Here is a 16156-nt window from a genome sequence, read left to right as displayed (position 1 = left end):
TGCACCTGCACAGATACATCTAACATAAATGTCAGACCAGACAGCTGCTATATAATGTTAAAGGAGAATTCCAGCGATTTTTCACATAGATCTCTGTTTCTCGAGTTCACTGACTACTGTCGGTACAGAAAAAAAAAAAAAAACAATAGGTTTTACCTAGCTCGAGTTGCTGCAGCCAACAGCTAAAGAAGCCAGGCAGCTACAGCGCTACACTCTGGGGGCATGAACATGGGGGAACTTGAGCTACCAATCAGATTGGTCGTTGAGTCTGACTGCCCACTGTCAAACAAATCAAATCGGCCAAAATGGACGGCAACGCCTCCTTCTGACTCACGACAACACGGAACACACTCAACAGGGGGTCATCCCTATTTTCCCCGGGTCCTATGTTCCCCGCTCGGAGTTAGGGTTAGGGTTAGTCCTATGTTCCCCGGTCCCAAGCAAAGCGGGGAACATAGGACCCGGGGAACATAGGACCCGGGGAGCATAGGTACGCTCCCCTGAACAGACTTGTGTCACCGACCTCGCCAGTCTGTCCGACTACCGATAATCGTGTTGGTGTGCCTTAAAAGCCCAGGCTGCTAGCTCTCTCACTAGCACGTCTCTTAAGGCGTCGAGAGGGAGGTTTACACAACGTTCATAACTGCACAGCTATGTACCTGCTGGTTACCGTTACATGTGGACAGACAAACATGCCTGTCGTTCTTGATTGTTAGTTTTTAACCAAAATTGTTTACTGTGACGATTCCTACAGCACATTTGATCAGGTCAAATGAACCCAACCTTAGCTGATGCAGTTAAGATTAACATCTATACATCAACTGATCTATTTAGATTCCCCCCTATTTTGGGATCTGATTTCTATACAGGTACTTGATTAGAGTTAGAGTGTGGACTAGATCTACTTATTAGTGAGGACTTCAGTTAGTAGTAGTGTGGACTAGAATCATTAGTGTGGACTATAGTAGAGTGCGGATCGGGCCGCAAATTTCTGTCCGAACCCGGCCTGCGTCCGACAGAGTTGCGTCCGAAACCGACAGGCATTTTCATTTTTATGTCCGAACCCGACCCGAGCCCGATGCAGATGATGCCTCAGTTATTCCCATGCTAGTGATTAAACGTTCACGTTTGTGGATAGCCTGTCTTTTTAGCCCATTAAACGGAACACACAACAAATTGTCTAGAGAATCAGATGAGCATGTACGCACGCAGGTCACACACAGCGCACATTAACACAAGAGGCCCAAGCAAGCATAGCCTATTGAAATAGAATTCTTGTCTTACCATTGACGAAAAGTCTTGAAATGAACTGCAACAGTCTTTGAAAATACAGTGCCTCTGTCACTGATCCATATCGACGTTAATTGGGGCAACTCGAGGAAATCCTCATCCAGTTGAACGAGACGACCTTATAGCCTACCGGTAGCCTATGTCTTTACCACAGTAGCCTATGCAACGCAAATAATCTTAAAATCTCCTGATAGGCTAACAACTTTTTTTAACGTCACCCAAGACTGTGCTTATGTGCATATGTGTGAAATGTGCATAACCATTTGTTTATGTAGTTGTGACAACGCATGTGCATTTCAGGCGGCATGCCTGAAATGTGTTGTCACGATAAACAAATCTTGCACACAGGAAGAAAGCTATTAGGTCTTTTTTACATTTTACTTTATTCTCAAAAAACAAACGTTTGCATCATGTAAAGCAGACCTGTTGGTTACCCAACATAATAAGGAATTTTAAATGTAAAGCTTCCAATGCATATCGCCCCCACGTGTCCGAACCCGAACCGAACCCGACTACAATTTCTAAATATTTGTCCGAACCCGACCCGACCCGTCGGGACCCGTGGGGGTCGGGTAGCCACACTCTAGACTAGAGTTAGTAGTATGGACTTAAGTCATTAGTGTGGACTAGAATCATTAGTGTGGACTAGAGTTAGTAGTATGGACTAAAGTCATTAGTGTGGACTAGAATCATTAGTGTGGACTAGAATCATTATGGACTAGAGTTAGTAGTATGGAATAGAGTCAATAGTGAGGTCAAGAGTTAGTAGTAAGGACTAAAGTCATTAGTATGGACTAGAGTTAGTAGTATGGAATAGTCGTTAGTGTGGACTAGAGTTGGTAGTATGGATTAGTCATTAGTGTGGACTAGAGTTGGTAGTATGGAATAGTCATTAGTGTGGACTAGAGTTAGTAGTGTGGACTAGAGTCATTGGTGTAGACTAGAGTTAGTAGTGTGGACACACTGATCTAAGGTCACCATGGACACACTGATCTAAGGTCCTAAGGTGAGTGTGTATGAGTGTCTGTGTGTGTTTGTGTGTGTGTGTGTGTGTATGTGTGTGTGCCTAGTCACACCATGGACATACTCTACGCTTTACCTGCATGTAATCTATAGCCCCTATGCCATATTATCTGACCCCAGAAAAGCTTAACTTTTAAGGTACAGTACGTTTTAAAGTATGTTGTAAGGCGCAGTCTGTGTTTTGCGTCTCAGCTCTCCAGATGACATATGCACCAATTACACTCATCCATACAGTTTATTTTCAGCATGTTCACTAATGCTGCTTCCTCATACAGGTACACTGACCACAGACACATACACAAAGATGTTATTGACAAAGACGTCCTTGACATTCTCACTGGGAGAAAGTACTATTAATAGTTTGTGTGTGTGTGTGTGTGTGTGTGTGTGCGCGTGTCAGGGAGCCCTCGCTAGGGGTCCTGTTATGCAAATGTGACCAGATCGTCTATGGGGCCCCAGAGGTGTGTGTGTGTGCGTGGACATGCGTGAACACACACACACACACATCCCAAAGGACCTGATGACAGTTAGGAAAGAGGACGTACCCCTCTTCCCCTGAATCCCCCTCTCTTTACCCCTCTCTTCTTTATTTCTCCTGAATGTGAGGAAAGAGTTACAACATCACCCCCGCGGCACGCCAAATGATTTTTGTGTGTGTGTGTGTGTGTGTGTGCGTGCGTTTGTGCATGTGTGCAACCAACCTTGACTGCAGGAGAAGAAAAATCAATCATTCCTCCCTCCCCAAACACACACACACACACACAGGAAGCCTCTCTTTGCTAGTGGCTATTAGGCTAGCTAGGATGCCAAACAAAGAAGAAAAACCTCATTACGCCATATGTGTCTGTCTGCCTTGGACATCCACTTTACCTCACATGCATTTAAACTGAGACCAAGGTAACACACACACACACACACAGATAACACAGATACAGTGTTTGTGGTTGTATGTCTTGTCATTCTCTTTCCATGTAGCAGGTCCTAAGCTGTAGCACACCCACACACACACACACACACACACACACGGATGCAGAGGTGTTGAATATCGAAAGGGGGGAGAGAGAAAATGGCTATCCCAAGATGGACGCCAGCATCCCTCTCTGTCTCTTTCCTTCTTTCCTTCTCTCCCTCCCCCTTCTCCCTCTGCCAAAGAGGCACAATCCTCCCTTTTTTTTAGCCTCTCCATCTTGGTGTCTCCTAGACAGAATCATCTGTGCTGCTGCTGTCTTTCTGCAACGCTTTAAATTATGGTGAAGGAGGAGAGAGGGGGGGAGGGGGGAGCGAGCAAGCTGGAGGAGAGAAGAAGGGGGAGACAGAGAGAGAGAGGGATGAAGAGAGGGGGAGTGGGAGGGTGGGAGGGAGGGGAGGGGAGGGGGAAAGGGGGATGCTGCAGCTGCAGCTAAAACATGAAAGCAAACCCCCCTCCACATCTCCCTCTCTCCATCCCTCTCTCTCCATCTTTATCTCTACCTCTCTCTCTCCATCCCCCTCCACCTCTCTCTCTCCATCCCCCTCCACCTCTCTCTCTCCATCCCTCTCTCTCTCTCTCTCTGATATCTTGAAAGACACCATCAGCCTTCAGAAGAGAAACAGAAGATGAAAAGAGGCCTACTTGTCCTCTGCCTATCCATTCATACATCCATCCATCTATCATCCATCCATCCATTAAATCTACCCCCCCCCCCCCCTCCACCCATTCCTTTTCCATCTGCCATCGAGATATGACTCGCTCCTTACCTGGTAGACGTTCTGTCATCCTCCCTTTCCTGTGGTGTGCACTGAGAAAACGTCTCTCTTCTATCAGATCCCTTCTTCCTTCTATCAGATCCGTTCTTCCTTCAGTCAGATCCCTTCTTCCTTCGGTATCAGTGCAGGCAAACAGAGGCACTGATCATCCCTATCGGCAAAGCACTCTGACCATCACATCCAATATCTCCCCTCTCTCTCTCTCTCTTTCTCTCTCTCTTTCTCTCTCTCTGTGTCCCTTGCTCCCGTCTGTGCCTGTCTTTAGTAATGTCCTTTGGTTTGTGGCCGATGCCAAACCCTTTATTGTTTGTTAGTCCAAAAATGAGAAGCCTGTGCTCACTCGCTCGCTCGTTCGTTCAGTCACAAATTAACGGCTGAGCTGGACAAACCGGTAGATCCACACTGGGAGGCGGACGACAGGAGAGGAGGAAACGAGGAAAAAAAGAACCTGCTCTCTCTCTCCCTCTCTCTCTCTGTCTCTCTCTCCTCTGTTCCCAAGCCAGTGATGTCACCGAGTTTGCTGGAGAATGATTGGACAGCCCTCAGGCAATATGCAGATGAGGGGGGAGGGGACAAGTACTGGACAGGGAGGAAGAGTTTGTGTTTCTCAGAGGAAGAGAAAAGAGAGATGTGAACTGGAGGGGTGGGTTAGAGAGAGAGAGAGAGAGAGTATGTGTGTGTGTCTGTGAGTGTGTGTGTGTGTATGTCTGTCTGTGAGTGAGTGTGTGTGTGTGAGAGAGAGAGAGAGAGAGAGAGAGAGAGAGTGAGTGTTTGTGTGTGTGTGTCTGTCAGGGAGAGAATGTGTGTGTGTGTGTGTGCTCGTGCATGTGTGAAGGTTTAGAGATTATGCTACTGGAGAAGTTTGATTGTTGGTGTATGTGTAGTGTTAGCGTGTTAAACACCCCTCTAGAGATTGGACTGGACACAGCCACTTTCAGCCCCCTGGATGACCAAGTGCATTATGGGGGCATTTGGCATGCGTCTTAATCCACAGCGACACACACACACACATTCTTCCCTCCACACAATTTTATTCCCTGTTACAGGAATACACTCACACACATTAATGCAGTTTCCCCGGATCACAAGACATGTGTAAACAAATATAATGTGTATGTAAATCTCCCTCACTTACGCACACACACACACACACACAGACAGACAGACAGACAGACAGAGACAGACATACACACATACTGTACACACACACATGGTCCCTCTGCCACACACACACGGCGCAGGCGTTCCCACTAAACACAGAATTCTGCTCTCCTTCTCCCTTCCTAATGATGTCATCCCTCTCTATGACCCTCCCTCCCTCCCTCTCTCCCTCCCTCCCTCCCTCCCTCGCTCATTCTCTCTCTCCCCTCCCCCTCTCCCGTTTCCTCTCTCCCTATTGGTCAGCTCATCTCCTAGGCTAGGCTTTAGTGGCAGATGTCTGAGTGTCGGTTGAGAGGGCGCGTGTGTGTTTTGTGTTACAGTGTGTGTATGTGTGTGTGTGTGTGAGCGAGTGTGTGCCTGTGTGTGTGCGTGTGTCTGTACATTCATTTTTTGGTGGTTGCATGTATGTGCTTATGTCTTCATGTATACGTGCATATGTGTGTGCATTTGTATGTGTATGTGTATGTGTGTGAGTCATTCTGCATGTGTGTGTAAGTGTATGTCAGTCTGTATGTTGAGTGTGTAAGTGTGTGTGTGTGTGATGTGTGCAATAACGCGCATGTGCGTGTGGTGTGAGCGTGTGTCTGGCATCCCATATGAGACGATAAATGAGCCCTGTTGTCATGACAACCTGACCCCCCACACACACTCACCATCTCTCTCACACAGAGACAGTGTTAATAGACAGGGAAACCCCAAAACACATAACAAGTGTGTGTGTGTGTGTGTGTGTGCATGTGTGAGAGAGAGACAGAGAGAGAGAGGGTGTGTGTGTGTGTGTGTGTGTATGTGTGTGTGTTGTATGGGTCAGTGGGCACACAAACCTCCATATGTGACAGATTTATGCTTATTGGTGTAGAGATGGTGTGTGAGGTGACTGCACATCTTTACACAATGTGTGTGCGTGCGTGTGTGTCAATGTGTTTGGTGTGTTAATTTGTGTGTGACTGTTGTAAGTATACTGTATGTTTTTGAGTACTGTAAGTATGTCAGTGTGTGTGTGTGTGTGTGTGTGTGTGTGTGTGTGTGTGTGTGTGTGTGTGTGTGTGAGAGAGAGAGAGTGTGTGTGTGTGTGTGTGTGTGTGTGTGTGTGTGTGTGTGTGTGTGTGTGTTGAGAGTCACTTCAGAGTGAACAGTTCTGCTCTTTAATGATTATTGACAGCCTCAGCTCCCAACCAGGAGGTGGGGCATTTGGGATGAGGAAGCAGTAAGAAATGGAAACACAGCATCGCAATGTCAGGGGTCTGTCTGAAGACCAATTCACAACAAGAACAAGTTGTGGTGATGTGAATTAGACAACATGAATTTTAAAGCATATGCCGGTAAAGTCACAGGACTGTATATTGGCTAGTCAGCTAGTTGGTTAACTAGCCAGCTAGCTATAGTTTATATCTGGCTACAAATGAGTGGTGTAACAAAGGCATGATTATGGAAATGTTGCTAGTAGTCCGAGCTGAGTGAACCACTTGGTTTTAGAACACACTGTCCTATAGACTTTGAAGAAACAGTACAGAATCTCAACTCTTCCACATGAAGGTTATGGCTTACAGTTTTTTTGCAACTGTTTACACACATTTTCAAAACTCTATGTCTATTTTTGAAAATGGAACACAACATTCAAAATGTCATAAACACATCTTTACATTAAAGCAAACATTAGCCTCACATTATAAACACTTTTGTCATAATATGACATTTTGGATACATCATGTACGCACTGTTGCTCAAAACCTAAAGCTCTTCCGTCTTTCATGGGCTTCTATGATATTTCCATACAAGAGTGAAAGTCATCTACAGAGAGAAGTTGAAATACACAGTAAACATAGTTAGCAGTATTGAAACCAAAAGTAGTGATTTTTCACAAATCATTTGCTGTTGTGAATACAGTATGTTACAGCCAACAAGAAAAGAGGGAAGCAAAATACAATGACCACCAGATGTACATGGAGTTTTGAAAAAGCTGATTTTGTCAAAGACAGAAATTATTGTATTTCCAAAGAAAGAAATTACTGACTATCAAATTAGTTTGCTTTTTTCCCCAAAGAAAATGTAGGCCTACTTTGTGTGTGTGTGTGTGTGTGTGTGTTGGGTGGGTGTGGGGGAGGGGGGGGGGGTGCAGTTGGGTGTGTATGTATTCATAGGCCTATGGACCCTTTCAACTGCAGAAACAAACATGTGCGTTCAAGGCGTTTCCGGAGGAACAGAAAACAACATTTAGAATTTTACGCAAGTCGACTTTTTGTAGAGCATTGCACATACAGTCCAATTCATTTTCATTTCAAAGTATCTGCATTGGTTCTGAACATTTCAACCAGAAGTCCGCTGGGGTAGTGCTGGACATTTGTCTAAAACACGAGAACACGTCCCTCATTCTCCCTTACTGGGTATGGTCAATGTGAATTAATAATAATAAAAAAATTAGTAACTCAATTTAGCCTATTTCAATTTAAACAAGTGCTGTCGCGTTTCTCTCGAGCCGCGAGTGGCATTAGCAGGCTAGTCATTGTTATTGTTTTGTGCTACATTAGCCTCTTTAGCAAACCGTCTCGAAAACAAGACCGTGCAATGCATGAATTGGTGACCGGATTGAAGCAGCAATGTAATCTAGTGTGTAAGAGCATTGCATCGACATTGAAACGACCAAACACAGTACAAATACAAAGAAAATACATGTCATCTCATCTCAACTATGGGCGCAGCCATGTTTGTTGTAAGGTCATACGGCAACCTCAAGAGCTCCGAGTTAAAGGGGGCGTGCCTCCGTGAAATGCCGCAAGAAAGCTGGGTATATTTACACTTTCCAACTCGGGTGGGGGACAACGCGCAGACAACTTTGGGGAACAGTCGTCAGAGTAGGCTACCTTCTACCACTGAAAAGGTATGGCTAATGAAGTGAAAATGAAGTCTAATCGAATGAACACATTTAAGTAGGCTACAGGTGTAGTATTTGTGGAACCAATCTGTGATTCCATGATCCCAATGATGGCAATTATATCTGGTTACAGTAGGCTAACATTATCGTACATTTGCCTACAGTTAGCTTGCGAGTACAACAAGTTTTTAAAGTGTGCTATTAAGCCTGCCGTTGCCTCCCTACCAGACACTTTCTTATGTTTAACTGTCATTGCCAATGAAAAATAAACAATTCGACCTGACGGATCATCAGACTCATTCACATCAGTGAACTGAAACACTGGAACAACAAACCCTGACACAGTCGGTTTCCCCATAGATGGATATTAGGGCTGTCACTTTACGTTCGAAAATCGATTGCACAATCGATTGGACCAAACAACACAAGTTTCGAAAACTAAAATAGGGAATCGATTTTAACCAAATATGTACACTATTCATTTTAAACGAATTAAACAAATAAAAAGGATAGATGTAACAAAATTCACAAACAAGAATATAAAGAATTCCGAAGTGCAGTAAGCATTGCGAAAGCTAAAAAGAAAATTCCCACCAATTTTACGCACCGGAAACAGCTGTTTCAATCAGCTGCTGTGCTGCTTGTGTTTTGCCAAAAAATGGAGGACAACGCGATCAACCTGTGTGACATGAAAGAGACGAGTGATAGGCCCTAATAACTTGAGGAGTTCGATGTGGAATTACTTCGGATTTTTGGTATATCAAACTATGGAGAAGAACAAAGCGGTAGGCTATGCAAACAAACTGTGCAAGTTCTATGTAGGCGAAATTTGTTTGACATTTCTAATCGTAAACACAGACACAGATACGTTGAAGACTGCAGTAATGTTTGTCACTGATGTAATGGCAGTCCACTCGGCTTATTGTTTTTCGAGAATGTTGCACTCCTGTTTGTCATTGTGCGCGAAACTTCACGTGTTGGAAAATGGAAACGTCTTTATACATGAAAAATCGATTTTACAATCGATTCAATGAACACTTATGTCTCAAAAACCGAACAGGATTTTTTCACAAAAGTGACAGCCCTAATGGATATATGTTTCTTTTTTTTCTTTTTTTAAAGAAAACAGCCAGGTTCAGGTGAGAAAGTAATAGCTCAAAGGACGAGACAGACGTGCTGATGTGCTTACAGTTGCTTACAGAGGTTTTCAAGGGGCAGAACTACAGCCTATAAAAATTTGGGGAAAAAAATAATATACAGCATTGTATACAGGGGTGGACAGAAACTAAGTACATTTACTTGATTACTGTACTTAAGTATGATTTTTGAGTATCTGTACTTGACTTGAGTATTAATATTTTTTTAAACTTGTGACTTTTACTCCGCTACATTTGAAAGACAAATAATGCACTTTTGACTCCACTACATTTGAAGTATGAGCATGAAGTACTCGTTACTTTTAACCACATTTGAGTCTTTGAATACAATAATAGTGGTGTCAACAATAATCGACTCGGCGATGCATTGCAATGCGGGGCATGCACGATTCAGCATCGATGCGGCAACGTGCCATAATCAATTATGTCACTGTTTATTTTCTGGCCTTGAGTGGACAATAAAGTTGTGAAGTTTCAATTACTTCTGGGGGCATTTCTGGAGCAACATTGTAATGACATGCGCAGCCTTTAGCTACATGCTAAGCGGCAGCACTAGCTAGCATAACAACAACACTAAAGAATCAAGATGATGGAGGGAGATGAACACAATAGACGGGTAATTAAAAACGCACCCAAAGCTTGGAAAGCGGACATCTGGGCACATTTCGGATTCTACGAAGTTAATGGGAAACTAGACAAGACGTGCGCGGTATGTAAAACCTGCCACACTAAAATCAAGCACGTTGGCAATACAACTAACTTCACGAACCATGTCGATCGTTGGCATCCTGAGTTGGCTTCGTTACTGTGTGTGCAGTATGTGCAGGATAGGAATTTCACGACGGCTATGGCCATCGTTGCCCCTTGAGGTGGCCGTGATGCCCCTTTGAAAATCAGAGGTTTACAGGCCACGGTGGCCTTGGTGTCCCCTTCTTTCGAATATATTCTGTTTTGCGTCCGACTAATAACGATTTTTAGCCTATGGCCTGTCAAAATAAGCATTCACAGCGCAAATTAATTTAGTCTTTTACGCAGTGGAGAAAGTGACAGCGCACGGCAAGAAAGAAAATGGATCCAAATTCACCCATTCTTCTCAGTTGAACTACTCACGAACGAGCCTACTCATCACACAGACATCACAAGTAGCCTATCACATCACATGAAAGAGTTTTTTTCTCAGCTTTTAAACAATGTTAGCCGTTAATTGCTGTGGTGAACGGTTCATGAGAAAAGTAAATAATATAATTCAATTTAATCATAAATTCTACTGAAGGTTCTCATCTCCCTACCCATTTATAATGGTGGGATACTTCACGAACCCTTCGTTCAACACATAACAAACCATATATCAAAACTAGATGTACCGCAGAGCGGTACAAAATATGACCAGTGCCCAGTCCAGCACATGTTTTCCACAAAAATAAGTCACGCTGAAAGGCATATATGATTCTAACTGTCTCACTGAATTGCATTATGCACACTCAATTCTCACTGGTATCTGCTAGACAACAAGTACCAAAACATGATTAGTTCATAGATTTCACATGTAAAATACATTTTATACAACCCCACCCCCATCTTGCCTGTTCATAATTCTGAGAAATTCTTATATTGTGTGCATGTGTGCGTGTACATGTTTATGTTTATGTGTGTGTGGGTGGGTGGGTGTGTGCGTGCATGTGCATGTGCTTGTGTGTTTGCCTGTTTATGTGCCTGTGTGTGTGCATGTGCATGCATGCGTATATATGTCTACTGTGTCATACGTAGGATTACTGTGAATGTATGTGTGTGCGTGTGTATCTGTTTATGCACATGTGTGCATATGGAATGGGTTTACATGACCCCTGGAGGCAAACATACGCAAAAAAAGGTCATCCTAGGCCCTACGGTTCTCAAGATATTCACAGAAAACTGTGTCTGCCCTACCCTCCTTTCGGGGGGTCCAGTCCAGCGGAGGGACTACAGATCAAAACGAAATATGATGGTTCCATGCTATCCATGTGGGGGTACATGCCCACCAAGTTTCGTGTACCCCGGTCTTTCAGTGTCCCGGGAATCCTTGTTGGTGTACGGTCACTAAATGTACACATAAATTATTTTATTGTAAGGCTCCCCATAAACGAAAGTCCACGAACCTTGGCATGCATTCGGAGGGTGTCATAATGATCCTACACTTTCAATTTCGTGCAGTTTTGACCATGTCAGCCAGAGATATTGTGATGAAAACACCTAATGTTTTGCTTTTTAATTTTTAACTAGGTGGCGCTATACATGAAATAAGTGGTAATGGTATAGGTTGACATGCCCCCTTAAGACCAACATACAAAAAAAAGGTGGACCTCCTAGGCCCTACGGTTCTCGAGATATTCACAGAAAACAGTCTCCGGCCACCTACAGGCCAGTTGGTGTATAGTAACATAAATTCATTTATTGTGTGGCCTTCCATGAACGGAATTCCACGAAACTTGGCGTGCATTTAGAGGGTGTCATAATGATCCTACACTTCCAATTTCGTGCAGTTTTGACTATGTTTGGTCATAGATACCTGCGATTACAACACCTCATTTTTACTTTTTTGTGTTTAACTAGGTGGCGCTATACATGAAATGGAATGGGTTGACATGGCCCTTTGAGATCAACATACAAAAAAATGGTTCTCCTAAACCCTACGGTTCTCGAGATATTCACAGAAAACTGTGTCTGCCCTACCCTCCTTTCGGGGGGTCCAGTCCAGCGGGGGGGGCTACAGATCAAAACGAAAAAAGATGGTTCCATGCTATCCATGTGGGGTTACATGGCCACCAAGTTTTGTGTACCCCGGTCTTACAGTGTCCCGGGAATTCTTGACGGAAATTTGGACATGCAGGGAAAAAAAAAAATCTGATTAAACCTATATGACCGCCGAATTAACAGCTGACCTTACCGAACAGAAAGGTGTAAAGCAGTCACCTGTACAGTTAGCCGTTCCAGAGTAATCCAGTTTTGAATTTGCAGCAAATTTCGACATGCATGGATGTCTCCAAATTTGGGCTTTAAGTTTTACAATGTGTTTAAATTATTAAACTTATTAAAATGCCATATCCAATACCCTGTACCATTCAATTTTATTTTATTTAATGATATTTATGTCAAAGATACAGGAGAGTGATAATACACACATAGTAGCCAATAAAATCTGTTGTTCAATATCTGACATCAGATTGCATGTATGTATACATGCAATCTGATGAAGGCCTTATAGGCCGAAACGTTATTGCTCATTCAAACGTTTTTGTTTCATAAACTCGGAGTGTGCGGCACCTTCCTTCTCCTACTTGAATTTACACACCGGTAGCCAGCACCTCATTTCGGTGTGCGTTTACATCTTTCCTCCAGACACATAGAAACAATCACAGGAAAGGCCTTGCAGCCGTCACACATTACAATATATTAAAAAGGACAAATACTTATACTTCTGAATAGTGCTGTCAAACGATTAAATTTTTTAATCACGATTAATCGCTGAATTCCTATAGTTAATCACGATTAATCACATATTTTATCACATGATTAAAATTATATTATTTTGCATTTCTTAACTTACCAGGAGTCCATATTAACAATATAAAGCAATTATTGTGTATCTTGATTGGGATTCAAATGAAAGCAAAGCAAGTTAGCCTACTTTATTAACTTAACTTTAGACATAGGTCTATTTGATTATTTCAAATCAAATTTCAAAAGATGTGCAGCAGGCCTTGAGGCAACACAATGTAGGCCTATTCTTCAGAAATATAGCTGATATAAACTGAAATTAATGCTACCGCAGAAGTGCATGCACAAAATGTACACACATTATCAAGGCCATAACAAACAGAAAATACTATAAGTATAAATAGGCCTACTATAACTTATTCATACTATATTCATTATCTTTCAGTTCAGTTGAAAAGAATGGAATCTAATGTAAATGAATGTCGAAAGCAGAGTGCATCGATTGGTGTCCACAGCAATTTAAAACACCATTCAGCCGACCGCCGGGAGTTCAGAACTGCGTTGGTGTTTATTATCTCCACGACTACAGGAGGAGGACTAGGAGGAAGTAAAGTTCTTAGAATATTTGCTACTAGGAAGTGTCTGGCAGTTTGAAGAAAAGAAACGGTGTATCAAAGCCACATAAAGCCAGAGTGTCAAAATAGTAGCAGCCAAAGAGGATTGTTGATAACAGAACAAGTGACGGTGAAAAAATCTTTGGCGGCACACGATTAATGCGTCAGCCTACTACTCTTTGGCCGGCTCGTAAGCCCAAACAAGTGTGTGCAGCATGCTTTACGTAGCCTAGCCTACTAACAGCGCATCATCATAAAGATACATTTAATCTGCACCACGCCCCATTTTAGCGGAAAACAAGTTAACATTATATCATTGATTCCAATGGGAAAGACAGCTAGTAATCACACGTTGACGTTACATCTAGTTATTCATTCACAGGACATTCAAAGCTACACTTACCATAATATCCCATGTAAAACGGTTAGCTTGCTAGCTAGTTAACTGTGGATCTTTAGTATAACATAGCCAATTATCTCCTAGTTGTAGGAAATAGGCTACGTTTATATTACAAGTGATATAATGAATGTGTATAGAATGAATGTGTGACTTATGTTTAGTTGATGTTATGACATGTAAAGTTTTGACATGTAAAGTTAAGCTTGCCGAACTTAGTTATAGTCAACCATGGGCAGTTTGACTGTGCCTACATTCATGACACTCCTGTTAGTAAACTGCAAGAGCAACAAATAGGAACATAATGGTTACATTAATCCTATAAACACACAGACTCTTACACCAACCTTATTTTGTGCCTTTTATTCACGTTTGTTTCAAGATTTAGTAAGTATATAAGCCCTTTTCGCTCCCCACTTCGATGCAGCATAGGTTTCCATTATATCCAGTCATCTTTCCCCTAAAAGGGGGCGTGTACGTGCAGCACATACAACATTCCATTCCATTCGTCAGTGCGTATTGTTTAGTTTCCGGTCTAGCTGGATCTGGTGTGGTGTTGTAGTTGTTCTAACGTTGTTGCAACAGCATGTGAAAAAACTACAAAGTTTGTTAGACCAAAAAGAATGTTAATCTCGCAATAAGAAAATTGACGCCGTTAAAAAAGGTTTGCGTTAACGCCAATAATAACGCGTTTACCTGACAGCACTACTTCTGAATACTTAAGTATTTTTAAAATCAAGTACTTCTGTACTTCAACTTAAGTAAAAATCTGACTTCCACTTGTATTGGAGTAATTTTTGACATCTTGTGATTGTATCTATACTTTCACTTAAGTAAAGGAATTGTGTACTTTGTCCACCTCTGTATAAATGGCCAAAATAATTAGCTTATATTATGTTAACTAGCTGGACAACACAGGTGACCACTACTGCATAATTTCATGGAGTGCTGAAATGTACTATTTTTGACCATTTCTGAACTGTGAAATTCAGCAAATATGTTTTGTGGTTGTAAACATATTGCAGAATCATCATAACTATTCCGCCTACCAGATTGATGCATTTAAACGTTAAAATATACAACATTTTCTTACGGGGGAGCATGCTCCCGTATCCCCCTAGGGGGGTATTCTGCCCCAGTGCAGCTCGAGGTCTATTGACGCCCCTGTTGGGGGCTGAGCCCCCCCAAAGGTCTGATCCTAGAATCGCCCCTGTTGTACATTGAGGACTGAGAGTAAATAAGTGGCATATAAGTGTGGCATTTTGATGGGTTGTGTTTGAAAAATGAAATCAAGTTACTTCCTGTAGATCTTTGTGTGTTACTTAGAAAATTGTGTGTGGTGTTTTGCAAAATGTGTTTTAAGAAATTGAAAACTCAGTCACACACTGAGAATTAGTGTATGGTTTTGCAGATTTGGTGTGGAGTTATGGTGTTTGAAAGACATGTTTAGAAAATTGTGTGGCAAGCAAAAATGTAATGTGTAAGCAGTTGAAAAAAACTGTAACAATTTCTACCATTTTATTTTAATCTGTTTTTCAGCTCACAGAAGCAGATGTGCTTTTAATTGTATAAATATATATATATTGCTGTCTGGTACATTTCCTAAGTGCCTGCCCCTTCTCAAGAAGAATAATCTGGATGCCTCCATGCTAAGCAATTACATGCCCATGTCCAATCCACATTTATTGGAAAATGTATTGAAGAAATAGTCAATAATCAACTAACCACCTTCCTAACATCAAATGAATACTTTCAGGCAAAACACCAGTCCTAGTTACTGCATTACTGCAGCCTTTAACACTGTTGACACTGTTGATCACAGCATATTACTACACAGGCTAGAACACTGGGTTGGATTTACATGTATAGTTATAAATTGGCTCAAATAATATCTACAAGAAAGGTGCTTCTTTGTTGCCATTGGCAACTGTACCTAAATACCAACAACCTTGACCTGTGGTGTTCCACAGGGGTCAATATTGGGGCCATTATTATTCAACCTCTATATGTTCCCACTTGAACAAATCATCAAGAACAATTTGATTTCCTATCATGATATGCTGATGACACCCACATTTACTTACCCCTGTTGCCAAAGACTATGGTCCCCTTGAATCTCTTTGTCTATCTATTGACCAAATTAAAAACAGGATGTCTCAACATTTTCTTAAGCTGAACAAAGGAAAAAATGAGGTAATCATATTTGGAGGGAAGACGTGGGTTGCCACTCTCCTTGACACAAAAGGGCTTAAAGCAAAGGATATGGTTAAAAGTCTTGGTGTCTATAAGGCACCCTATGCAAGCTTTTTACCTTAATATAACAGCTTCAAAGTCATTTTGAGGGTAAACAAACTTGTAATGAGGAAAATAGCGTAGCCGGCTGCAGAGAACCTTCCTTGCCAATGTCCCGGAGTATCACAAA

General features: G+C 42.2%; 1 protein-coding gene across 3 annotated transcripts in view; it reads right to left on the bottom strand.

The window, feature by feature from the left end:
* The window catches only part of LOC121708691 (serine/threonine-protein kinase PAK 3-like), a 54853-nt gene that overhangs the window by 21769 nt on the left and 16928 nt on the right, over nucleotides 1-16156 (bottom strand). For 2 of the 3 annotated variants that reach the window (XM_042091505.1, XM_042091507.1), the window contains exon 1: nucleotides 4051-4518. The exons of the other annotated variant lie outside the window; for it this stretch is intronic. The gene's annotated coding sequence lies outside the window, so the exon portion shown is untranslated. Of the gene's footprint in view, nucleotides 1-4050; nucleotides 4519-16156 lie in introns of those variants that run through there. 3 annotated transcript variants of the gene reach the window in all.

This window comes from Alosa sapidissima, chromosome 5 (assembly GCF_018492685.1).
Source record: "Alosa sapidissima isolate fAloSap1 chromosome 5, fAloSap1.pri, whole genome shotgun sequence".
Lineage (NCBI taxonomy): Eukaryota > Metazoa > Chordata > Actinopteri > Clupeiformes > Clupeidae > Alosa > Alosa sapidissima.
Note: the sequence above shows the minus strand (reverse complement) of the source record. Positions and strands in the feature narration are given on the sequence as shown.